Genomic DNA, 22,791 nt, shown 5'->3' with positions numbered 1-22,791 from the left:
TATGCCTGCTCCAGTAGACATATTTTATAACCTTTATTTTCTTTTTATGTTAACATTTGATTGCATAGCCATCTGAATGAGATGGTGGAAATTTGAAGTGGGAAAGAAAGTCCTTACACATTCATAGATTGTTCATGTATTAATTGATTTTATTATCCAAGAATCTAATGCATACCCACTATAGACAGCAACACCATCCAAAGCCTTGGTGAAATATTACCAATCACCTACCAACCAAGCTAGAACCTTCCCATTTCAAGGGTTCCATACTCAGCTACACTGCATTTCTACATACTACTCTTTACATCCTTAGAAAATCTATCTGCCAGTATCACTTCATCTAAAAAGTCTATAGTCATTTTTGGCACATGTCTGTTATACTGAACTTATTGATATCACTTTATCTCTCTCTCTCTCTCTCTCTCTCTCTCTCTCTCTCTCTCTCCTGTGTGTGTGTGTGTGTGTGTGTGTGATGTTATAAGCTTGTGCATGAACGCGTGGAAGTCACAGGTATATGTCAACTGTCTTTCTCAATTGCGTTCTATCTTATTTCCTCTCTGACTGACTAGATCAAGAAGCCCCAGAGTCCCCCTCTCTCTCCTCTCCAGTGCCAGAGTCACAGATGCACATCATGCGAATACTCCTACTTCTGAAGCAAACATTGAGCCACCTCCTCTCCAATCACTTCCTAAACATTTTTTTCATAAATAACAAAAACTTTAGGAGACTATGGCATAAAACAGTTCAGCAGAAATCTCATTTCTACTAAACGTCCAAACAGATTGAAGGAAAATTAAAGCTAAATATTTAAATTAATCAAAAGGCACCATGACAATACCTACAACCTATGACCACAATGGGAGTTATCTAATGTGCACTAGCAGTCACATAGCAAGAAGCAAATATGCCTTACAGAAGATCCATTCTTATATTTTATTGAAGATTCTATCCTGCCCCTTCTCCTTGAAGTTAAAAATTAGAGGCCTAAATATAAGCATGGATTTAAATTCCAGCTAGTTTGATCCTTCAACAGCTGTGCGACCCTCAGAAATGACTTAACCTCACTGAACTTTGGCCTATCCCAGTAAGACAGGAATGCATGGAATCTGCTTTGTAGAGATGGTTCATATGATGATAGGCAAATGGTGCAAGGTACATTCTTTCAACACAGGGCATGTGATGCGGGTGGGAAGTAACAAAAGGACGAGGAGGAAGCCGATAAAGGAAACTGTTGTCGTGTACAACAGGGAAAGTGAGAGTTAAGTTTCCTTGGGCATAATAATTCATGTCTATAATTGCAGAATTTTGGAAGCTGAAACAGAAGGGTGGCCATGGATCTGGGTGACACAGGCAGTTACATCCACACACTGACCTCCTTTTCCCAAAGTTAAAGAAGTCTTCAGTACAATAATGTAACTTTTATAATGTAATTAAAATCAAGTTCATCTTTTTGCACACTTATATGTTCAGGGACTTTTTCCCAGTCAAAACCATTGTACCTAAGTGAAAAGACTTCCAGTGGGAGATAGGAAATGCCAAGCCCGGTGGAAGTTTTTGCAAGTTTCCCAGCAATGCTTTCCTTTAATCCCATCATCCAGACTGTGTCACATGCATGGTCCACACCGATAGCTAAACAAAATCAGTGGTTTCAGTAACTGCACTAAAGTAATCAGAACCTATCCCCAGACTGGGGAACCGATTACCACACTGACCCTTGGATATGTCAACACAGTAAGAATTCAGCTGTTGACGAGAGTTGGGTTCTTGGGAAGGGTCTCACCAGTGATGCTGTCAGTGTATAGTTGTCACTCTTCAATGCATTGTTTAATAGATCATGTCACAGCCTTCTAAGCAGTAGGTTTAACTTATTCCCTTCCCCCAATTCCATATCCACCTTTCTATATCTTCCTAAAATGCTTGCTTTGACCTCACTCAGCTGTTGCTCAGCTTTTCACATATACTACAAGGCACAAATTCCTCAGAACTGCATTTTAATTCATTTTGAAATAGGAAATGTCCAAGATTATCTTTCTGTCTTTTGGTCTGAAGCTTATAGCCTTTGATCTACTCAGCACACATAGGCTCTGTGCTTTCGGCTATACAACCATACCAGAAACTTGTACTCTTGGAAACCTTGCATTTACTTTGCTCTTGACATAGAATATAATAACATCTTTGTACTTTCCATATACTGAGATAAATCTTATTTGTCATTCTACATATTTATAGATTTATCTTCCTCCTGAAGCTGCATGCCAAAAGTGCCACTTATTCCTTTGTACTGCATCCTGGTATCATAATATTCCTGGGGGGGGGGGAGAGAGAGAGAGAGAGAGAGAGAGAGAGAGAGAGAGAGAGAGAGAGAGAGAGAGAGAGAGAGAGAGAGAGAGAACACCAAATACTCCTGATTTAATTGTTACATCATTATTTTATTTTTATATGTATTCATTTAGCTGTATATGTGCACACATGTGAAAATGGGGACATGCAAGTATCAAGACACTTCTGAAAATCAGAGGACAACTTGTAGGAGCTGGTTCTCCCCTTCCACCATGTGAATTACATTGACTAAACTTAGGTCATCCGTCAAGGTAACAAGAGCCTTTACTCACTGAAAAATCTCACTAACTTGTATTTTATTTTTAAAACTATAACCATGATACATCAAAAATGATTGAATAAAACCGATTCTGTTAATTTAACTTATTAATTAACTATTAGATTATCATCAAAACAATAAGCATATATTTAGAAGTAGGGTGCATTAAATAAATACCTGTATGTATGTTTACATTGAAATAAATATTAAAGTAAATAGCATGAGAATAGCACCGCCTTCATGAAAAGGTTGTTATGAAGATCATATGAATATGAAACATAAGACAACATTGAAGGAAAAAGATTAATAAATATCACACCTTCCACTTATGTTTATTCTTTATAAAGAGAAGACTTACCATGTACTAGATTACAGACATATTGCTAGAATTCCATGAGCAAGAGAGGAATAGTCACAGTCCCATAGAAGAGATGGCATTAGCTAAAATCAGTTCTCCAAGTGTTGAGGTTAAAAAATAGGAGACAAATTTAACCTCATTCCCTGAAGGGTGAAGAAAAGTGTGCCCACGTTTTAGTTTTTGCCATCCCTGAATGTGACCAATCTCACAGAAGGAATGAAGTTTTTGCTAGTGAGCTCTGTTAAAATAGCATAAGACTCACTTCAGGATACAGCTTCCAATGTTACTGACTCAATTTAAGGTCATCAATGTTGCTAATCACTTGAGGCCACATTAATCTATAAAGACATATATGTGCATATGTATCCTGCTTATTAGACCAAAGGAATATGTGTCTTCAAATTATAGATCTGTTAAAATCATGATATTCTCATAATGAAAAAATGCCCCATTGGAAGGATAATTTAGTAACTTCAATAGGGCTTATTGAGTTTGTAAAAGACAGTTCCTTTTTAAATGCTCCTTGATGATTAATGGAACATTGATTGAGAATTAACCACTATCTTGTTTATACAATTCATTTAAAGGGCTGTTAAGCCCCAAGCTATGATTTAAAGAATGATCTAGGCTCAGTTTAGCATTCATTACACTAAGCATCTCAGCCAATGGCAGTCCCCAAAAGTAAATACCTCTTTATCAACAAAGCACAGAAATGCTAATTGACAGCTGGCAGCACCCAATCAGAGACTCTGATGACAAGCAACTGGTGACTTTTGTAACATCTGTTTCTCTTTGGTAATTCTCCAAATTACCAAAATTTGCTCTTTTGGAAAACACAATATAAAAAGGCAAGGCATGGGGTGTTGGGGCATCCACGTGGACATAGTGTGGGGTAGAGAGGACGTGTGGGATGTGGAGCAGACAGAGGGTAGATGGGGGGGGGGCGGAGACTGAAATACGGCATGTAAAAAGTAAATTAAAATAAAATAAAATTTAAAAATAATAAAAAATGCAAACAAAAAAGACAAGCATGTGAATTTACAAAAAAGAAGGAAAGAAAACTCCTTGTGTATGAAAGCATGTGAGCATACATGTACATCTGCATGTGGGAGGGTATGTACGCTTATGTGATATTGGCTTCTGGAATTTAAGTATCCAGACTGTGGAAGCAGAAGAAGCAGAATGATATATGTGGGAAAAGTTGCCTCAAACTCTAGGCCTCATTATTTTGACTTACATAGGAAGCGTGTAGAGGCATTTAATTAGCTCTTTCATATATTCTTTCTTCTCTCTATATTTTATAGGATGCAACCTCTCCATCATCCAGTAGTATGAAGGAAATGCTCACCTATGGAAAGTAAAAGGGAATAAATGGTTATTTTTAGACATATATTTCCTTTGTCATACACCCATCCAAGGTTTTAGGTACACTTCTCCCCTACCCTTTCCCCAAAGGAAAAAATTAGCAAAGAAAATTGGGAAAGAGAAGAAACAGAAAAAAGAAAAAACAAGAGTGCAAGGGGAAGGCTAGTCATTTAATGTATTTGCCTACATAGCCTTATACCTTTGAACTTCCAAATGCAACTTTATACATTGCCTTTTGACATTATGCAGTTGGCAATCCTGAAAGCTTTCAGTTTAGACAACTAAATTATTGCTTGTCAATTTAGCTTGGAATGAAAGACAGGTGTTTTGTTTCACAGTAAAATTCCATTTAGAGCTTATATTAGCTCTAAATCCAATCCTAGGGTTGTGTTATGAGTCGGCATTGATGTGTGTCTCAGTAGAAATTATTAGTCAGACCTGAGAGTCAATCCACACAAGAGCCATTGCTTTGGTTCTGACTGGACACATGTAGCATCATTTAAAAGCAATTGAGATAAAGACCTCTTCAAACTCCAAGGGTTGGCCCTTGTGCTGATATTTCACTACCATTTTGCCTTCAACCAAGAACCTTACCCTAGCACAGTTGGAAATTGCTCTCAGTTACCTTAGAAGCCAATGCTTCATAACTCCTTAGTGAATACTTGTTAAGATTATGTCTTCATTTTGAATAGCCACTTGTTTCAGTATTTCCAGTCAATGACATGGCAGAGTGTGAGGGACCCTCTTAGGCAAAGTTCCAAAGGTGCATTTATCACTTTGATTGGAGGAATTGCATGTCACAAACACAAAGGCATGAGACGTTCCAGAAGCTTCCTTATTTTTCCAATAGAACCGATCCCACTTCTAGCATCATGTATTCTGAAGCATGTGATAAGAAGAGCTCATCACCCCTACTAGATAACAAGATATGACACACAGCAAGTCTAAAGAATTGTATTTTGGTTTACCTCTGTCCTAGGTACTTTTCTTTTCGGTGTAGCAAAAAAGCAACTTAAAGGAGTCAAATTAATGATGGCTAACAGTTCAGAGGAAGACAGTCCATCATGGCAGGAGCAGGCATAGCCATGACATTGGATTGGTAATTGGTGTTCACCTGGAATCAGGGAAAGGGCAAGGCCAGAGCTCAACTGGCCTTCTTTCTTATATTGTTTCTCATTCAGTCTAGGACCTTAATGCTTGGGATGATGCTATCCATATTCAGAGTGGCTCTGGCCTCTCTCATGAATCTTTTTGGAGACCCTCATAGAGCCATTCAGGTGTGTACCCCATTAATATGTATGAGAGATATCTTTTTTTGCTTTTGTCTGGGGTTAGGTTTGGGTTGGTTTTTGTTCTTTGTTTGTTTTTAGATAGGATCCTATTTCTAATACTGTCTGGCTTTGAACTTACTTCATAGACCAGCTCAGCTTGAATTGGTGCCCAACCTCCTGACTCTGCTTCTATGGTGCTGGGATTGCAAGCATGGGTTATCAGATTCTGCCCTAGGAATGCTTGACAATTGACAAAATCAAAAGTTCTAGGATCCTATGGTAGAAACCATGTGTTAGAGAACTTGTTTAGGATAGATAGATGAATGTATTTCTAGATCTCATTATGTTTGCAGTTAAAAAAAAATCTCGATATGTCTTCACAGTAATGGAGGTTTTGCAGCAGAAGAGGCTGTTCTATTACCTTGGTTCTGCCATGATTTTCAAGATGAGAGTACCCAGCTTGATGAAGACTCAAGTAGCACATAATGAAGTCAAGACCCAGGTATACTATACTGCTATATAAATTTGTTCCACGTAGCTTTTACTACATATTTGTCTCATGATATTTAGAATTCTTAATGTAATTCCATAGGCTAGACAGAGAACATTATCATTGTGTATGTATGATAGCTACTGTATAGTTTCCATTTTGAATGTAGTAATTTTTGTATTACATTTTTCTGAAAATTATTGGATTAGATACTTTTCAGTGAATTGATAAAACATGATGAACATAAAAACATTATCATACTTATCATTAATCTTTTGGTTCCTAGCATAATATTTTGTTCAGAAAACATGTTTTATTTGATGTTTAGATCTGAATGTTTGAATTTCTAATTTCCTGTGCCATCTATAATACATCTTTAAAACTACCCTCTATTAGTTTTCCTCATCAAAATTGTCTAGTAACAAAACACAGTCATTACTCCAACTTTGTCCTAATGAGCAGCTGAATAACGTGACTAGATGTGAACATGACCCTACTAAACATGGACCTCTAATTTATGAATAAGATAACATGGAAAATGCAGTAAAGAAGAATTGGATTATCTTTGACTGGGAGAAAATTTCTGTATTGAAATAGACAAAAAGGGCTTTTAAAACATATAATCAGATATGATTTATAATCTGTCAGGTTGAAATGCCAGCTTAGGAGTACAGTGAAAAGCCAAATAGATTAGAGGTGATTGCACAGAAGTCTTAACAGTAACATGCAAACAAGACAACACTGAGACTGGTAATCACAATTACCACAAAGATGGGAACTCTGAGGTTGATGCATGCTTGGGAGTAGAAGAAGGTGCTTGGATCAATTCCCAGTAAATGAACAGACAGAAAGAGTTCTTCAGGTTCCAGGGCCAGTGACTCTCAACATAAAACATGCAGAAATTGACAACCCAGAGTCTCCCCATTGGCCTTCAGTTCTTACTCTGCCTATAAAAACAGCAGTGGCGGTTCCATCATAGAGCTCAGCTCCTGACCTCTGTGTGACCACCAGGTCACCCCTAAGTCAAAGTGTTGCAGGTTTCTGGGAATGCAATTTTCAGCAGACCTCTGCCACCTTTCCCTTACAGAAGGACAGATTAATTTCATTTCAGTGGTTGTTTTTCAATCCCGTGGTTGTAGGTGCTCATGGAAAGATTAGTGCTGGTGTCCTCATCAATTTATCAGTTCTAGACAATTTCCCTTCCTTAATTCCCATTTTCCCAGGTATCATGTATCTCAGAAGACAAAACCAAAGAGCCCAATTTTCCCCAAACTAATATTCATCCTAGGGAAAAAAAATCGTTGTTTCTTTATAGCACTTTGCAAATTGATCTTTGAGTTAGTGCTATGTTAGATTTGGAATCTATAGACAAAAACAAATTAAGTGGGTAGATGGAGCTCCAGAAACCAGAGTGAGATGTGGTATGGATGGACCATTAGTCTGATTTTTATTGTCCTAAGTATTAATTTTCTGTTCAAGGAGTTCATTTTTAGGAGAAACCATCAAGTTGTCTTCTGAGGCTGTCAGGTGTGTGATTAGCCAGGCCATTTCATAAACATGGCATTTTTAAACCAAACTTCTTTTTCTTTCATTTAAAAAGCATTTAGCAGGCTGTAGGGACTTGCTCAAATAGTGCAAAGCAGTTAATTAAGTTCCATGTTAACGGTTTAAACGCATAGGGCTTTTACCATAGACTTTTGATTTTATTTTTCGTTTTTTTAAAGGAGTCCTTGAAACCACAAGCACCTAATTTTGGTCAAAAGATTATGTACAGTTTACACACATTTGGACTACTTTTTGTGTACCACAAAAATAGTTTAAATTGATACTAATATAAAACACCAGATTTCATTATGTATTTTCTAACAATGTGTGTGCCACTGACAGTTCAAAATAGTCTGTAAGTTTTTGATCTTTAAACCAAACATATTTCTTGATCAGAACTAATGGAAAGTTTGGCTTAAGTAGCATGGTAATTCTTTGATATCCCTCAGCTACTGAGCTGGAAAATTGGTGTGTCCCTCCATCCTGGGCACATTTCTGTGCCACATAGTTGCTTTGGGGTTTTCAAAACAACAACCAAAAGTCAGTTCTTTCTCTCTGCTCTGTACCTGAGTCACATCTGACCAGTCAGCTCTGAGAGGGACAAAGACTGTGAGGGAATCAGACCATGCCCTGTTATTTCCAGGCACTTATGTTGTTATTAAAATACAAATCTGTTAACTTTTACACTTACCAGTTTTCTTAGGATAAACCCAATATGAACTCACATAATACTTAATATCATTCACTATTTGGCCTCAGTTTACCTGGAGAACTGCTGAAGCCTATCCAAGCCAGAATTGCTTCTGCATATCCAGTGGGTTTATACCCCACACTTTTAATTTTCAGTTTCATATGTATTCACAACCTCTCTTCCACATCTCATATTCTTCTTGACTTTTTTTTGTCTAACTAAATGTGAGTCATTTTGTGAAACTACCCTTAAGTGACAAGTTCCTGAGCAGCTGTCTATGGTTTGTAACTCATTCTTTTGCACAGGCCAGTTCTTAGAGCACCAGGTTTAAATTCTGTTATTCTGTTGCAGAAAATCTCTCTCTCTCTCTCTCTCTCTCTCTCTCTCTCTCTCTCTCTCTCTCTCTCTCTCTCTCTCTCTCTCTCTCTCTCATGCACACACACACACATCAAATAGTAGTGTTTTTTCTTTCCTTCTTTCTCTCTTTCTCTCTCTCTCTTTCTTTCTTTCTTTCTTTCTTTCTTTCTTTCTTTCTTTCTTTCTTTCTTTCTTTCTTTCTTTCTTTCTTTCTTTCTTTCCTTCCTTCTTTCTCTCTTGAAAAAAATGAATGTTAGTCAACCAACCACCCAACCAATCAATCTATGGTGGAGACACCAGTGAATAACCTTTCTATGTACTTTTGAATGTGAGCCCCTACCATCCCAGCAACGTGTTCCTCTCTTTCTATTCTATTCCCAGACATGAAAAGTGATGTGTGTAATATTTTAGTAACTTTGTTAAGTTAAAGTTTGAATGTATTTCTCTGGGACATACCTATTGAGAAAAGATTATATTCTTTGTGGACATTCCTACATTGTGTGCTGAAATAATTCTGATTCTGTACAAAATAGCCACACCCAGCCCCCTAAAGCTAAGCTAGGAGCCACACTTTCCTGTCACTGCTTGTAAATATATGCTTCTGTGTTTGGATAATTAAAATTACTCACCCTAGATTTCTCTTCCCTTCAAGGGCATTGTTTCCCATTAACTTCAATAAAGCTTGTTTGACTTCAATGGAAGTTTTCACCTGCATAGGGACAGTGAGGAATTAGGACAAATATCTTTAAGGCTGTCATTTGTCACCATGAACAAAAGAAATAAAGATCCTTCGGCATGAGGCACCGCAGCACACACTTCATGTGCCTTTTCTCTTAATTCTATCCTTGCTGACAACCCATGACTGCCACATAAAAGAGAGCATCAGAATTATAATTGAATGGTTCTGAAATATCAGAGACAGAACCTCTGAGAAGGAGGTTCACAAACTTATTCTTTGGCATGGTTAGTGATTTGAGTGCCTTCAGTTGTCCAGAACTGATGATGGCATTTCCAATGCAGAGCAGATGTATTCCCTTTGAGTCGACATGGGGTAAGAAAGCATGGAAGCTTAGCTTCATTCCACCAGCACACAGATCCTTGACAACTTTCTGCTACTCAAAATCCTCTGGGAAACTGGAAAGGCAGCTGAGGTATTTCAGTGTTATAATATTCATATCCTAAGATACAAGCATTTTATTTATAGTATAAAATTTCAGGCAAAGAATAAAAAATCTTGGAAAAATTAAAATACCAACCTGGATAGAAAATGGACAAAATTCCTCATGATTTCACAGAAATATTTTTTTAATCTCTTTTCTGTAAGAAAAGCCCATTCATGGTTTTGTAAGCTTCAAATATTTCTCAGCATGTATCTTGGTAGAACATTTTTGCAGGTCTACTAGAGCCCAGATATAAGTTCTGGGGAGACTCAACTGCTTCCTCTTCTTTAGGGAGATCAGTCACTGCACCCATCTCCTTACTTTTGAGGTCAACCAGATGGTCCAGGGAAATAGAGACTTGAGCCTATGATGTCATCCTGGAGCTATTCTGAGCCCATACAAGGCAGCCAGTCCAAAGGTGTGTGTGGCTGTATTCTTTTCTGTGGACCAATGCACTTTGGGCCATGGTATCTGAATGGTGTTGATGTACAGGTTTTAAATGACTTTTAGATCAGATGGAGCAATAATTCTTTTCTTTTCCTTTTTCTTTTTTTCTTTTTTTGCCTTACTATTATTTTTAAAAATGCATTGTTTTAAAATTATAACAAATTATTGAGGTGCTGACAGATGTAAAAAAAAATCAGCAGGCAGATGCAATGTACAGAATGAAGTAAACTCTCAGTTCATGAATGCTTGGTCATCAACAGGCACTCTAAGATCAGTTCCGAACCATTTGAAAATTTAGTGTCTTCTTAAAGTCATAAATTCTGAGTGTCATTTACCAATCACCCACCTAAGGGTGTTTTACCCAGAATATCATGGGCATTTAGATAATATTTGTGGGGGAGGATGAATTAACTCCTACATATAAAATATGATATAATAAATTCCAAGCTGAATAAAGTTTTTAAAATGGGAAAAATAAAAAATACAGTACAGGGCAAATGAAAGTGACCATAATCCTTGTTACTATAATCTCAGAATAGCAAATTCTCCACGGAGAAACACACTGTGTTGCTTTCAATTACCCAAAAGATGAAAACACACAAGATGCCTCATTGGCAAAGTAAAATTAAGAATAAAATAATCATTGAAGAAAAAGTCTCTGTGAAACAAATGCACTTCTCTGGTTTGAGAAGCACTATCTAACTTGCCTTTGTCTCCTTTTTCTTTTATGTGAGAAGATATAGTTTCAGTAAAAAAAGAAAGAGCAAGGACTTGAGCTTGATATTAAACTTATATCCACTGTACAATGCAGATTATGCATCAGCATTGTGTTTGTTTTCCAAATGCTGCTACTTGATCGTTCCATGAGTCATCAGTGCCAGTGCTTTTTTCTGTCATTTTTTTCCCCAAAAGCTTTTGTGAAATTTTATTGCTTTCATATATATGTGTTGTTCACCATTCAAGACATGTGGATAGGAACAGAATAAGTCAAAGTATCCTTATCTGTGAATAATATGATCTAGGAACAAAAAATCCAAGACACTCCACCAGAAAAACCTGCATTGGCACCTACCCTGTCCTGAATGACATTGCTGATGGTTTTAACAACCTTTCCTGCTTTCTCATTCTCCTTTTTCCATACTCTTTTATCAACTACTTATGCCATAATTCAGACTCAAAGGGTAATAGTATTATAGTTCTATAAATAAATTTAAATTTAAAACCATGTAGTTCATTTCCTTTTCTGTATCTACTAAGATAATCTTAAATTTTAAAAAGAATACACATTTATTAAATATAGAAATATGTATGTCTATTACTGCTAAAATTTAAAAGTCATTTGTTTGAAAAGAAATAAACTTCATCTTTCCAGGCCATTATTGATTTTCAATAGAATAATTCCTAAATAGGTAAATTGATGCTGCTTTAGAGAAGAACAGGGTTGGTAGAATAGTTTACAATGACTTAAACTATGTGTCTTGGTTTTTTTTTTTTTTTTTGATGTTATTTTTATGTTTGTGTGGCTATCTTCTTTTGAAGATTACTTTCTTGCCTTTTCTAGGGTGTAGTTTCCCTCCATGTGTTGGAGTTTTCCATCTATTATCCTTTGTAAGGCTGGATTTGAGGAAGTATATTGTGTAAATTTGGTTTTATCATGGAATATCTTGGTTTCTCTGTCTATGGCAATAGAGTTTTGCTGGGTATAATAGCCTCATTTGGCATTTGTGTTCTCTTATGATCTGTATGACATCTGTCCAGGATCCTCTACCTTTCATAGTCTCTGGTGTGAAGTCTGGTATAATTATGATAGGTCTACCTTTATATATTACTTGACCATTTTTCCTTACTGCTTTTAATATTCTTTCTTTGTTTTGTGAATTTGGTGTTTTGACTATTATGTGATGGGAGGAATTTCTTTTCTGGTCCAATCTATTTGTAGTTCTGAAGGCTCCTTTTATGTTTATGGGCATCTCTTTCTTTAGGTTTGGGAAGCTCTCTACTATAATTTTATTGAAGATATTTACTATTAGGAGTCTTCACTCTCTTTTATACCTATTATCCTTAGCTTTGGTCTTCTCATTGTCTCCTGGATTTTCTGGATGTTTTGGTTTAGAAACTTTTTGCATTTTGCATTTACTTTGACTGCTGTGTCAATGTTTTCTATGGTATCTTCTGAACCTGAAATTCTCTCTTCTATTTCTTGTATTTTGTTGGTGATGCTTGCATCTATGACTACTGATCTCTTTCCTAGGTTTTCTATCTCTAGGGTTGTCTCTCTTTGTGATTTCTTTATTGTTTCTATTTCCATTTTTAGATCCTGGGTCATTTTGTTCAATTCCTTCATCTTTTTGGTTGTGTTTTCCTATAATTCTTTAAAGGCTACCTGTTTACCAGTGTTCTCCTGTATTTCTTTAAGGGAGTTATTTATGTCTTTCTTAAAGTCTTCTATCATCATCATGAGATGTGATTTTTAAATAAAAGTCTTGCTTTTATGGTGTGTTGAGGTATCCAGGGCTTGCTGTGGTAGGAGAACTGGGTTCTGATGATGTCAAGTAGTCTTGGTTTCTGTTGTTTATGTTCTTGCCCTTGCCTCTCCCCATCTGGTTATCTGTGGTGTACGGGATGTTGCTGTCTCTGACTGTGGCTTGTCCTTCCTGCAAGCCTGTGTGTCAGTACTCCTGAGAGATCAGTTCTCTCTGGGAGGAATTTGGGTATGGAGATCTGTGTCACAGGATGAGCTCCAGGTGCAGACAGAAACCTGAAGGATCCTGTGTCCTGACTGTTCTGGGTGGTTCCCTCTTGGGCTAGGAATTTGAGCAGAAGTGGTGGTGTTACCTGTGTTCATAGGTATGCCAGAACTCCTGGAAGACCAGCTTTCTCATAGCGGTATTTGGGTATGGAGAGCTATGTCACAGGGTCAGTTCTGGGTGCAGACAGAAACCAGAAGGACTTTCCCAGCCTGCTCCTAAGTTCCTGTGTCCTGAGGGCTCCAGGCAGGTACCTCATAGCAGAAGTGGTGGTCTTACCTGTGCTCACAGGCTTTTCAGCACTCCTGGGAGACCAGATGTCTCCTGGTGGACAGTATGAAGTACTGTGGCAGGGAATCAGCTCTGGGCAATATGGCACAGGATCAGCTCCTGGTGCAGATGGAGGAATTTAAGACTCTGAGCTCTCCACAGTGCATGGCCAGCCTTAAGTTTGAACCATGTGTATGGTTAGTGCTTATCCACCCATGTTTTATTCAACCATAGTGGTACCCAGAAGCTATACTCTCCAGGCTGTGATGGGGGTGAGAAGATTGATGAAATTTGCTTATACTATCTCTTTCATTGACATCTCAGCACACTCTCTCCTTTGACATAAGCTCTGTGCTATGAGCCAGACAGTTCAGCAGGTGACTACACCTACATCCACTGGGACCCCAATAATCAATGATTCCCACATCAATAAATTCTTCCCATTAGTGTCTTCTACTGCCTCCTTTTGATGGGCTCATATCATAGTATCCTGGGGAAGTTTTGGCTACATTGGAGAATAAACAATGTTTGTACAAATGGAACCATTTTTCTTAATTGGTTGTTTGTCCATTTTCTATTCTTCTCACTGATAGAACTGTTTTAAAGGCAAGGCTGCAAACAACACAAGAAAGAGATCATACACTAGTGTGGCCTAGTTACTTCAGTAGAAGGCATGATTGAAAAATGCATTGAGCTAAATGTGCAATGCCGAATGAAATGAGTTTCTCATGTTTTCCTGTACATTCTGGACTAAACTTACATTTATGGTTATCACCAATGAAACCCCAAAACAACCTCTGAGAGAATTAGTGGGTGTCTGCGTTCACTAAGGACATAAGGCATGATGAAAGAAATATATAACACAGTAACCACTATTAAAACTCATAGTGTTGGGGAAGTACAGGCTGTCTACAGGCTCTGAGGAGTCACAGCATTCAGATAGCACCAACATTGCCTTGCTGTGTCATGGTGACAATGGTGATTGTAGTCAGAACAAGAAATATGAAAATTAAAAGATGAAAAAGATTTAAAAAAAATGTAGAGAGAAGTTTCTTTTACCTGAACAGATGGTATCCTAAACACTAAATAAACCCGCACACATTAATTGCACAAGAAAAAAGTGCTTAAGTTTTCTTTCTCTGTCCATTTTTCTAAATCCTTGATGATTAGCCTTTGAATTTTGTAATGTAATTTAAATTGCATTAATTATGTAAAAAGAGTTTTTTGACCTGGAGCCTTGCACACCTCAGGGGCAGGCCTGCTGGCCATGCGCTGTGCTAAGCAACTTAGATGCAAAATCTACTTTTATTTTCACAAGTACAGTCACTCTTAGTACTTAGAAAGTAAACCTAGAACAACTACGCAGCTTCCTCAGGTACGTACTTCTTACTGGCTGAAAAGAAGAGCCCCTACAGGAAAACTAGATTCTGATGGGGATGTTAAAGAACAGTGTACTATCTATCCAACTCAGGTCGTTTTCCTTAAGTATAACATTACTCCTACTCTACAGCTAATCAAGTATGTGTTAGGCACAAGCTACGCATCAGCTTCCAGTCTCAGTACACAGTACACATTGTGTATCGAAGAATTTTAACAACTTTATGGGGAGCATTTCTGATGGGGGAGATAATACTTCCATTGCGCAGATGTGAAAAGGAAGGCCAGAAATAGTTGCGAATATAAGCTGATTCACCTAATTGCAAAACAGGGAAATGTACGAGGCTGTCTTACTCTGGAGCCAAAACAAATCAGAATCCAATACTTGAGTTTGCTTCCTTCAACCCAAATTTCTAAACTAAATCAGGACTTAGACATAAAACAGCCCAAACTCCATTCTATGACTGGAATCGATCTATGATTTTTCTCTCTGGTCTGGTGATTCTTTCAATTTATTTTCACAGAGCCTGGCATAATTGGAGAGCTTAGAGTTGCCAGTCCAATGGCATCTCTGGTTCTCACAGACACATCTTTACTGAAAAGACTCATACTGTCCAAAGGGTGAACTTTACAGCTGGTGGTAGGGCCACAGGGCAGAGCCATGGTTTCAGTCACCGTAGAGCCACAGAAAGAGAACGCCCCAAAGTGGAAGCCATTTAAATTCAAGAATATGAAACCATGCAATCATGAGAAAGTCATGTGGTGTGTATGCATGCGTATGTACATGTATACTATTTATTTGAGAGTGTGGGCTTTGCTTGTTATGCTTCTGCTTCTGTTTTGAAATAAACACATTTAAAAAGTGAAGATACATATTTGAAAATAAAGAATATATCAGATCGCACACTCACCATAGTGATCTTGGCTTAAATACAAATACAACATAATGTCAAATATCTAGCTGAAAATCAATAGCTGTAGTCAATTAAGCAAGCAAGTGGAACTATTCAGAGAAATTCAGATAATTGACTAAAAAATTCCAATTTTCATTCAGACGCCTGTCACCGTTCATCTTATCATTTGATGTTTTTGCTCTCGCTACTTTCGAGTAACAAATATTTTACTCCTTTGCACTCTATGAAACATACCTGCAAAAAAAAAAAAAAACCGATGAAATAACAATAACAATGTGACGAGTCAGAGACTGCAGACTTCCAGGTTTAGCTTTTCTTTTAATTCATTCAGCTTCATTTTTCCTCATCAACTACTTTCATTTCAAGATCTCAGTGATCATTTACAAGTGTGGAAAAGCCTCTTTAGCCCACTCTGTATTTCCTCCCAGGTGGCTGAACCCACAGTTTGATTTTTAAATGGGCAGATAGATGTGCTGTAATGAGAACACAAAGGAACAGGTTTATAACTTGGTACATTATGGCCCCAGGTTCAAAGCGGGGGAAGCCGCCAAGCTGTAAGCCTTTGTTTCTGACTTATGCAGATCAACAGCAGCATTTTCTGGGAGTTTAAAAATGCAGAATGCAAACAGAGAGGGAAAACCAAGGAAAGGAGAGAAAATGAATTAAAACAAAGCAAAACTCTTGGGATGGTTTATGCTGCAGGGTATTTTCCCAGAGTTCTGTCCAAGAATAATCTAGTAAAAATGTGGACAGAGAACCACCGACCCCTGCTTTCCCCTGAACATATGCAGCTCTGATCAGTCTGGTATTTCTAGAAAAACAAGGTCCTGAACCCGAGTCCTCAGACACATAACAAAGCGCGCTTCACAGCTGTGATGCACAGTGAAGAGCGGCTCCAAGGCCTGAGTGGGTCCCAAGACAATGCCTCCTTTATCACCCAGAGGACAAATATCTAGACAGCAATATTTTCTGCTTGAATGCTTCAAGCAGCTCGTGCAACTCCTGCCTGAAAGGGAAAACTGAGCTCAGAGTGTTTGCTGAGTGATTATTTTAATTTACTACTTGATGTAAATCTAAATGAACTGACACCCAGCTTGAGATGGACAGAAAACAATCACCAAGGGTGGGGAAGCTGGGGGGAAGAGAAGGGGCTTCAGGAGAGGTGCCGAGGTTACACATCAGCTGGAGTGCAGCCCAGGTTTGGACAACTTTTGCAGCGGCCCTGCGAGAGAAGGGGGCGGGGGGCGAGCTCAGCATTCCGGTCCCTTCTCTCAATTACCATAATAAGTTCGGTAATTTTGTGCTGTTTATTTATCAGGCCAGGATAACAAAGGGAGCCGCTGAAGTCTGTTCTGAAGGCACCATGACAAAGCACCAGACAGAAAGCGGTCACGTGTGGGGAGATGAGCAGACACCACTTCGCGGGCACCTGATTATTCTTTTCTCGGTATTGAGAAGCAAAAATTACCCTACGGAAAACAGTTGCATATGCAAAACCACAAATCGCTGTATGAGGCAAATGGGGCGCGCGGGGGTGGGGGTGGGGGTCGTGGAGACTGAAGGAAGGTGAGGGCAACTAGCCAGTCAAGTTTAAATCCTTATCTGCATTATATGTCAACATTTGTTCAAACTGGTAGAGATAAATGATTTTTTTAAAAAAATCTCTTTCTTAAGTTCTTCTCTTTCCATCTGTAGCTCTAGTGTTTTAGGGCAGGAAGTTCTTTAGGTGGAGTCACTATTTCTGAGAAATCGCATGGTGAAATCATCTCTGCTTAGTTAAGATACTCACACTCTGCCCTGTGTGCCCTAGCGTATAAAGCTCCCCCTTTCCCCTCCTCTTGCCCTCTCCATTCTCCTCCTTTTCGTTTTGTTCATGAAGCAGTAAACAGGCAGAAGATGAAGATGCAGATTCCTATTTCTAGGTTTGTCTCTTTTCTCTAAAAAAGTCTCTCATTTCAGCCATGTCTGCCTAATATCCTTATCCAAACAGTGGCGATGCTTGCTAATGAGCGTGGTCTTCCTTATTTGCAGCAGTGTTATAAATGGCACAGTGTATGCAGATAAATCCCCACGCACGGCTCTGAAAATATGCCCAGCAGAGGAGAAATACTGCACAGCTTGTCTTTCCACACTCCGGGTATGGAACCAATCACAGCCAGTGACTTCTCTTTTCCTTATGATCTCTCCCTGCCCTATGTGGTAGCACATGCCTTCAGTGTCAGCATAAACAAGGCTGAGACAAGGGGGTTGCAGGACAAGTATAGTCTGGGCTCTTTAGCAAAAGCTTGTCTCACAAAAACTCTGTCCTTATATGTTTAGGTGTGTCTATATTAATATTAAGCCCCAAAAAACCATACCCATGTATACACACCTGTGTATACAATACATGTATACAACTATTGCATAGCTGGGCTTCTTGAACTTTCCACTGGTTGTCCTGTTAATTTGAGAAATTTTTACATGGCCCATAGTATCCAATAACAGCCACATACACAAAACATTTACATATAAATAAAACAGAATGATATTTAGTATATATGTATGTGTATATATTTATTATTAATTACAGAAGAAAGAAAAATTGCTTACTAATAAGATGGATATGTTTATTTTGACATAAAGAATTAAACTGTCTTAAAGTTGATACTACAAGGTAGAGAACATTCCAGTGCTTTTCAGATAGATTGTTCATTTTACTATTGTTAATATCTAGAACACCTCTATGTACCAGCATGTAGCTCAAAATGACAAATGCATTTTTGGGGTCTTTTCAGAAAAAGTTGGAAATTCTGTCCTAACTCCAAACCAAAATTCACCTAATGGTCTTTTATAAAACTAAAGTCAATAAGTAGCATTATTTAAAATCAAGAATTACACCGCAATATAACCCAAAGATATGCTGATTTATATTTATATACTGAGGATTTATAGCAGGAAGCAATAAAATATTTATTTACTGTAATTAAGACATTAGGTTTTAGTTATTTGTAAGTGTGTATGTTATATGTTTGGGGTACATGTGGTATGCTGTGTGTTCCTATCCATGAGTACACATAGGCTAGAGAATGATGTCAGGTGTCTGTTATCACCCTCTACCATATTCCCTTACAACAGGGTCTCTCACTAACTCTGTAGCTTGTAACCTAGACTTGCGACAAGTCCCAGTGATCCATCTTCACACCCCAGTGCTCGGGTTCAGATGCAGGAAACCACACCCAACCGGAATTTTCAGGGTTTAATCTCAAATCCTGGTACTGTATAGCAAGCGCTCTTACCTGCTGAGCCTTCCTCCCCATTAGGTTTCTCTAAGAGCAGACAGCACTGCACCACAGTGAATCCTTCCCAATTCCCTGTACCGTGCTCTCAGGTCAAAGCCTGCCAGTCCAGGTACCATGCTTGGCATCCTGTGACAGGATGACATGTAAAGAGCACATTTTGTGTGTTCAGAATCGAGGCCGTACAAAAACATAGCATACAGCACAAAGGCTGTCAGACCTGTTTGATTTTCAATTGATTTTTGTTTTCTGTGCACTCAGAAACCTTTTTAGCAAACTCCACATTTAGTCATGTGAACTTGTGTAAAGTTATGACTCATAGTTCAAGAAACTGGAATATGTATAATGCAATATATGCATACCTATGTGGGTATATGATATATACCTACATATATTGAATGTATACCTACATGTATCTTCATATTAGGTGAGCCTGAAAGGCATGCCTCTCATAGGGCCTGTATTCCTGTTTCCCACCTGGATGCCTGAAGTTCCTGTAATGGCCACGGATGACTCCACAGTAACTGCCATATGTGAACAGTGGGGTAGAAGCCAGCAGCCTGAGGCTTCCACTTTTATCTTTCTTTAAAAATATATTTTGGCTGGTTGAGGTTTTGAGTAAGATCTTATTTTGGAGAGATAGTACTACATTTACTTTTTAAAAAATACTTTTTCCAAAGGGAATGTCTGGGTGTTGGGATTTCATCCCTGCCTGACATTGTCCCTTAAAGACTGAAATTAAGAAGATCATATGCCCCAGTACAGGGGAACGCCAGGGCCAAGAAACGGGAGTGGATGAGTTGGGGAGCAGGATTGGGGAGAGTATAGGGGACTTTCAGGATAGCATTTGAAATGTAAATGAAGAAAATATCTAATAAACAATGAAATTTTAAAGAAAGAAATGTAAGTAAGGAAAATATCTAATAAAAGAAAAAGAAAAAGAAATGTACAGTGTGGCCTTAAAATGCCCACCCTTTGAAAAAAAAGAATAACACAGTGACTTGAAAAGATAACCTCCAGAAACTGGGGTGCCTGATGTCTTTAGAGAGTGCACATCTTCTGTATCATGAGACCAAGGCCTTTCCCGAATGGCCTGTCCATTTTTCCTGGCCATCTCTACTTGGACATGGAGCCATTGTGTTCACCCATGATGTGGGATTGGGCAGAATCCCTTTGAGCTCGTCTCCATATTTTGTTTCTGTATTTTCCTATTGATAGGTCACTGTTAGGACCACGTTGTTCAGAGAATGCTCTCAGTCAGCAGCTCAGAGGTGAGGCAGTGTTAACTGCTTTGTAGAGAGATATTCGGGACTGTATCCAAAGCTCAAGTCAGGCAGCAGAGTTCACCATTGATATCTCTGGGTCTTTCCCATGGAAATGCATTTGGGTATATAAGCTCTTTCTTTGACCATAAAATACCAAAACATCAATTACTGGAGAAACCCATTTCTACCAATCAAAACTAAAATACTCCTTTGTTAGCTTGATGAATATTTCCTTTTAATACAATACCATGTTAATTGGTTTGCACTGAACAGAACACATTGATTAATACATGTTCTTGGTATATTTCTTTTCAGAAAAGTTAAATGATGCTTAGAGCTCAAGGCGTGTTTTGTAAGACACACATATTATCCTGTTTTTTTTTCACTAGATAACAAACTTATCTTAAAATCTGGTAGCCTTTAGACACCAGAATTCATAAAAAAATTCTCATGACTTGTAGTCTTACTTAACGCTAAACTACAGAAATTGGATGGCTAAAAGGGAGAGTAGCTAGACTGAGTAATAAACAAGAATGTGTTTGATGGAATAAGCAAACTAGAGTTTTCTTCTAAGTTATCATCCCTGCCTCTAGCAAACTTGGACAAGCATAAGCAGAGACTTTTATAGGCTTTTAAAATAACTTTCACAATACAGTGTACCATACAATGCTGTTTAGATTATTTTATTTCCATAATAAACCTTCATTAAGTATATTTGTCTAATGATATGACAGAACCAAAAGGAAAAGGAATATAAAAAAATGTGTGCATGTGTTAAACATTAGCTTTTGCAATAGATTTATAAATAAATTACAGATAATTTATAGAATCATGCCATATTTATAATTGCATGTTTAAAGCAATCTTCTTATGATAATTGCATTGTATGGCTGACTCTAAGAAAGGGGAAATTACAAATTTCTATTTCCCCAGTTTACAGAGATGGGCTGTCTTTTATAGGTAGAATTGTATTGTGTAGGATTCAGAGCAGAAAACGAAGCTTCTATTTCCGTGTAAGTCGGAGCCCATTACTAAATGTTCAGAAGGCTCAGTATAAAAAATTAGGTGTTCAATGTTTCTCAAAAAGGCCATTGCTTAAATTCCAAATTAATTTTCAGACAAAGCTGCTGTGAAATAATCAATAAACTTTGCATGACAAACCAAAACTCTGCTGGACTCTTCAAGATAAATGATACCGAGGCTCTCTTTTGAGAGGAATGAAAGATTTCAACTGCACCAGCCGCTTTCCAGGGCTTGCTGCTTCTCGATTGTCTTTCTAGAATTATTTCAGCATGAGAAACAAGTATATGGTTACAGAATACCTGAAGAACAAAAATATTCAAATTCACTGGCCTCCAATGCTTTATCTATTGCTGGAATATTTCTTACTGACAGCCTAGACAGGGACAATTATGTGAATTAACTTGCCTTTGAGGTGGGAAAGAAAATACTACAATATCTAGTTTTCAAAGTCTTTAGCAGAAACTAGAGGGCAGGTTGAGGATCCCATTAATTCGCACTCTCCCATGGACCTGATCTGTGAATCAAGTACCAATGGTTTTTATGCCACCTTCCAGGCATTACCTTTCCTATGAGGAAATCATGCACGAACAGAATCACCCTGGTGTCAGAAAGTTCACATTTCGACTTGAACTCAGAAAGTAAAAGGACTTTAAAGAAGTATCTCATAGCAAGGGAGAAATAAACGGATAAAACAGTAGCAAAGGGTACCTACCATCTTAAACTCACAATTAGGGAGTTCTCTAAAGAAATGGTTGAGTAAAGATCTGAATGGAGCAGGGACATCAGTAAGGATCTGACCTGCAGCACTTTGACAGCATAAAACCCCTGAGGGAGGAAAGTGACTGGAGCACATCAGGAGAGGAAGCCAGCTAAACTGAAAAGGAAGGAGAGAATGCATCAGTTGCAAATGAGCTCACAGAAACAGGAAGTTAGAGCATCTTCCTATGCAAAGAATGATGGTGGTGCTGTCAGGATGTGCAAGGTGATGCCAGTGTAAGAAACAGCCCCCAAATATCAGTGTCTGAAAACCCTATAGGTTTCATTCTTGCTCACAGGAGCTCTACCACAGTTATTCTGAAGATTCTCCAGTCTGTCAGTTTTGTCCTGCCTGGAAGTCAGGCAGACTGAGCAATCCTTCTCTAAAACATTGTGAATTATAGCGGCAGATGTGAAGAACTCTCAGAAGGGCCTCCTATCAGCAGCCAGTATTCCTGACTAGAAGAACGAACGCTCTTTCACACATGATAAAAGATTTAGTCAAATAGTCACTTTCCATTCCATATGGGTGGAAAGAAGGAAGAGGAATGGGTAGCAAGCACACACAGGTAGGAAGGACAGAGTTACATACAAATAATTAGTAAATACAGTTGTGAACCGTGCACTAAGAATATTGACTTTTACAAAAATGAGAGGGGAAGGTACCAGAGGGTTAGGAAATGTGTCTGCAGGATAGTAGAGTTTGTATTCAGAGAATAATTATGTTAGGGTAGAAAGAGGAAACTAGAAGCCCTGTAAATGGGTTACTTCAGTGATTTAGGGACATAAAATGGCTAGAGCTGGCATGCTAATAGTGAAGGCAGGAGGATGGTTGGACTAAACATCTCATATTGGGCTTAAGAAATTCAGATTATGGCTTC

Source organism: Mus caroli, unplaced genomic scaffold (assembly GCF_978045245.1).
Source record: "Mus caroli unplaced genomic scaffold, Mus_caroli_1 scaffold_13, whole genome shotgun sequence".
Lineage (NCBI taxonomy): Eukaryota > Metazoa > Chordata > Mammalia > Rodentia > Muridae > Mus > Mus caroli.
Note: the sequence above shows the minus strand (reverse complement) of the source record.